General features: G+C 33.6%; 1 pseudogene; it reads right to left on the bottom strand.

The window, feature by feature from the left end:
- Positions 1–355: 355 nt before the first annotated feature.
- On the bottom strand, positions 356–1,112 carry LOC114539417 (annotated as a pseudogene).
- Positions 1,113–5,446: the final 4,334 nt, after the last annotated feature.

Below are 5,446 nucleotides of genomic sequence, written 5' to 3'. Positions count from 1 at the left end.
TTATGTAAATGTTGATCTTATTAAACCTCGATCAAACTTAAGTACATTTTATTTAGGTTCCAATGCAGCATCCTGCAAGCAATGATTGTGGTATTTTTGTATCACTGTTTGTTAAACACTTTTTTGAGGTACAATGTTTGGTATGACATTTTCAATATGCTGTAAAGGAAACTTAACATGATAATAAAGAACTAAATTTTATCTTTTAGGACCTTGATGCCTATGAGGCAGACCCAACTGGTTATGTAGGGATAACCATGCCTGGTTTACCTCTATTGAGGCCCAGAAACACAGATCGCAAGAAAAAAGGAAATGGAATACACTGTACAATTTACATTGCATTAAATATATATAATTAAACTTTAATTATTCTTGGTTGTAAATTTACAATAGCAGCACAGACTCTCACAATCGAGGTAACATAAGACTTGAATGTCAATGGAATGACTCCTCTCAGAACACTAAAGCACTTTAATTTCCGGATGATTCTTTCCACATGTGCTCTGGATGTGGCCACTCTTCTGGTTGCTGTTGAGGCACGCGATGAGACATTTTTACTTGACATGACAGGAGGGGCTATTAGGGTTGCACTCTTTATGGCTAAAAGATCTTGAATGTTAAACCCCTTATCAGCCATTATCGTATCTCCAGGTTCAATATAGTCAAGAAAACCACTTTGCTGGATAATTTCCTTATCGCTTATTGCACCAGTATACAATTTTGACACGAAGTTAATATGGCAAAGTGGTGATAGAGAAACTAATAACTTAAAGGTGTTGTGTGACTTATACGTGCTGAACGTTCTGCGTTGACTGGATGGCAGAGATGGCTTCTCAATGTACAGTTCTGTGCAATCAACAATGCTTCGTAGATTCAAGTACTTTGACTTTCTGAAAACTTTTGGACGTTTTACTCCTTCCATATCAGCCAATGTTGAGAAATTTAATAAGAATTCGAGTTCTTTCTCCAAGAAAAGAACCCATGTTACAAACACCTTACTGCCAGATCCAACAGAAATTCCAAATACGAAACACAAAGAAGCTAGAGTAGGCCGTCTTCGTAGTCTTATTTAGTGTAAAAATTAGCTGCTCTCTTATTGTGAGATTAGCCATCTTTACCTCTTGCTATAATAATAAAAGATATATATATATATATATATATATATAATATATATATATATAATTATATATATATATATATATATATATATATATATATATATATAATATATATATATATTACACCCGTTTGCAAAAACGTTGGCCGCAGATAGATAGATAGATAGATACCCGAAATCTAATTAGAATTGCATATGTTGTGTAATATGATTGAAATCCCATGCAAATGTATTCATATGCAATTCTAATTAGACTTCGAGTATCTATCTATCTATCTATCTGCGGCCAACGTTTTTGCAAAGGGGTGTTATATATATATATATAATATATATATATATTATATATATATAATATATATATATATATAATATAATATATATATATATTATATATAATATATATATATTATATATATATATATATAATATATATTATATATATATATATATAATATATATATAATATATATATATATATATATATATGGAAATTATGTTTCAGGTTAAATCATACACTGAGGATTGCTTTGTTAACTCATTAACTGACAGTAACTTAAGGATTATAATAGTTAAACATATTACCTCCTCTGAATATTTCCTTCTTAATTACACCACTTTTCTTTCCTGTCTTTTTAAAGCCTGACCACATTTTCAATGATGTTGCTTTTTCTTTTACGTTTTCAAACAAAACATCAAGGTATTCCTTTTGCAAACCTTCAAATGAGGAAAATGCATAACTCTTCACCCAACTGTAATGAGAAGAATTGCATAAAAAACCACTACAAACCTGTAAGGTGGTAGGTTTTATCTGGGTTATCCACTAGAGCAATAAATAAATGCCTTCGCAGAGTTTTCGAGCTTTTCAACATCTCATCAGAATAGGCTTTAAGATCAGTGGCCATGATATTTGTCTGAAAAATAAGTTTTGAATTAAAATCATGTTCATGAAAAAATAAGTAACAGAAATCTGATATTTCAATATATAACATAAGCATCAGCTAAACTCTGTGGCTAAACCTAAACGAAATTAGTTAACAAATTTACCTGTATGGCTTTGTCACTGTACTGCTGTGTCGTATTATTTTCATACAGTGGTGATGGCAGTTGTACTTGTTTAACTTGTGGTTTAGATTTGCAAGATTGATGCAACCTTCGCATGCCAATATGTCATCGTCAACTTTTTGTGAACAAGCTAGGTTTGAATGCAATATTTCAGAGTCAACTTCAGTTTTGCACGCTTTTTTTTCTTTTAAGACAGTGCCTGAGCGCTGTTTAGGAGCTTTACGTTTGCGATGAAGCCTTTCAACCTGCACAGATAGAAATATATTAATATTTATTATCTCGTTGCTATGAAACCCAAAATCAAGCGAAGCATGACATGCAGTATAAACACTAACTAGCTATTATAATAAAATGCGCACAGTATACTTTCAACAAACCTTTTCCTTGCTCGTTATAGCTGATATTGGATCTGGATGTTCAGGCGTTGGGCCATTTTCTCCAACGAAATGCAAGCTACAGATATAACTGTCTTTCTTGCATTCGAATGTGTCCCCACGATGACACGCAACGATCCACCACTTTCTTCTTTCTGCTGCTTCTTTCCAGCGCTTTGGCGCCGGAAAACGAAAGAATGTCATAGGATCCCCATTCTTGTTTTTATTTTGTAAATGTGGTAACCGTATATCGTTTCTACAAGTCCCCCACGCGCATCGCTTCACCATGTTTTCTATAATGTTGCTATATACAAGAAGGCCGAAGTGTCCGCATTTCGGAATTTTGACCACGTGATACTACACGTGTTTCTGGCGGCGAAGTCGCGAATTAGATGATTCGCGGAGTGTGCGAAGAATATGCGGTCTGAAAAAATCTCATCGGGCATTTATGATTTTGAACATATTTTACTTATCCCAATAGATATGCTTGCAGAAAACTTCATATTTATAAAAAATATGTGTTACGATTCGGATTCCAAAAATTATTCTCAATTTTTATTAACATGATAAAGGCTCTGCAACCTTTCGTCTATTGCGTTAATTTCGATTTTTTGCACGATTTTAATCTTTTTCTGAGTAATTAAGAATAATAGAACTGAAGTGCTAATGCTTACTAAAATATGCGGCCGGAAAACTAGGTTAATTCTTACGATTGATTTATTCACCTAGCGTTTTCGAATATGACTTATACTAATAAGTGGGGAGCTAAAGATTTAGACTTTTACGCGTGTGCACGTAGAAACAGATAGAGAGACTTTTTTCCAACAAGAGAAACTCTTCACGTGCGTAACTTATAGACCCGTAAGTGGAAAGCAGCCCAAAGAGAGACAGCAGGATTTACATTTTTGGGTCAAAAGACGTGATTTAATTATGCTCTCGGATGGCATTAATTCGATTCAGCAGGTGCCTAAGTTTACATCCATTTTATAGTTGTTTCTTACATAGTTTTATCTCTACATCAAGTCGATATAGTTGTTCCTGAAAATAGTAAATATTTCGTTTTCAGATATGTAGTTGACAGTCAAGATTCGTATTTTGTTCTGATAGTCATATACGATGAGAGTGAGCAAAATATCTTTTTTATTGTATACACAAGCGCTGGATAAAAACAACTTTCAAAATTATTCGTAATTAAAACAATAGTGAATACGCTTACGTATTTGTTTCGCGATAAGAATGAGCCGTATTTGTATACTTTTCGGCTTTGTATGCCGTTTATTTGTTACATTTTCAGCTTTCTATGCAAACGCATAAACCTGTGAAAGGCTATTACAGCTTTGCTTTAACTTCAAAAAGTGTTTTTGAAAGTGTAATTTGAATTTTGGTATCAAAAATACACACTATATTTTATAAAGTATAAAACTTTTAGCCGCCGGCGTCGACTGCAAAATACAGAATAAAATAACATTTGAAGTTTTTTCTTCGTCTGTGAAGATTTTGTACTATTTTAATCATTTGAAACTTCGATTTTAAACCGTTACTTAATTGCTGGCATGGTATAATGCAGCAAAATTGAACGGGCAATGTTTACACTAGCTTTATGATTATTTTTGTATTGAATGATGGAAACATTAGCTATAATAAGGTTTTATGGCTGCAAAAATCTCCCTAGAGTCGTCTAATATGTTTCCTTTTTTTCATCATGTGTTGAACTACAGAAACAAGTCGGTGGTTCTTTCAATCCACAAAGAGTAATAAACTTTTTGCGAGGATTCGGACAAACTTTTATGAAGAAGTAACTCCTATGGCTTGATTTCACTGAAGAATATCCACTCAGGCAAATTTCGTCGTTTCTTCTCCGCCAGAGTTCATTTTTTCATTCGTGTGCAGGCAGGTGTTTTGGTGGGGTTGTTTCTTGATATATTCTCGAGCATACTGATTCATATAATGGTAATTGCACTTAGTGGAGTGCAATTTTGTGTGAAATCAAACGTGTGATCACAAAATCGCGAAGCGGAATTCGTCCCAATAACTTATCGTCCCAATAACTGTGAAGAAATTCATCCCCGAGCCGGTGCGAGGGTACTAATTCCGCCCGGAGATTTTGATGAAGCCCGGGAATGCAAATGCGAAATCGAAGTTGTCCGCCAATATGTCATGGACGTTGGGCCTTTTTGTAAGTTATGCGCATGCGTGAGTTTAAGACGAGTTAAAACTGGTAACTAGCAAACGTTTGCAAACATGCGAATAGCTAAAATCAAATTTTGGTTCGCATCATATAGCATAACTGATATTTTGAATTGTAAAACTTTTTTTTAATATTTTGATGGTCTTGAAAATATACGAAAAATTGACTTGTTAAATTGATCTAAAAAATAATGCAAAAGATGCCTTCGGATAGAAAAACTTGAATGGATGGTAAAAAATCTACCATTTTGAAGCATTTTTGTTGTGTTTTTGAACATGTGAATGGTATTTTAAAGCATGTAAGTGTTTTGTAAGTTTAATCCTCCTGTGAGACAATAATTATAAATACGCAATTAATATAAAACAAAAACACGCGCAGGGGACGAAGTTGATCTGGATATAGATTTAACGGATAATGGATTATACTGTAAATATAGACTAACGCTAATGGAATAAGGAAAAGTAAGTTGCCGCGGATGCCCCATTGTAAGTGCTTCTAAGATCAATATAAATATAGCAGTTAATAATAGAAAATAGCATTATAGGTAATTAAAGCAAGCTAACACGCCTTATAGAGTCAGAGTATAAAATAAAAAATGTGAAATATGAATAATAGAGTTGGATCTAGTCCAGATGTGTGTGTGTGTGTTTTGTGTGTGTGTGTGAAGTAAGCTCGGTTCGTTATAACTGGTTGTAGCGGCAAAGT

Source organism: Dendronephthya gigantea, unplaced genomic scaffold, assembly GCF_004324835.1.
Source record: "Dendronephthya gigantea isolate DGI-Jeju-01 unplaced genomic scaffold, DenGig_1.0 000003F, whole genome shotgun sequence".
Classification (NCBI taxonomy): domain Eukaryota; kingdom Metazoa; phylum Cnidaria; class Anthozoa; order Malacalcyonacea; family Nephtheidae; genus Dendronephthya; species Dendronephthya gigantea.
This window is presented reverse-complemented; position numbering and strand designations above follow the sequence as displayed.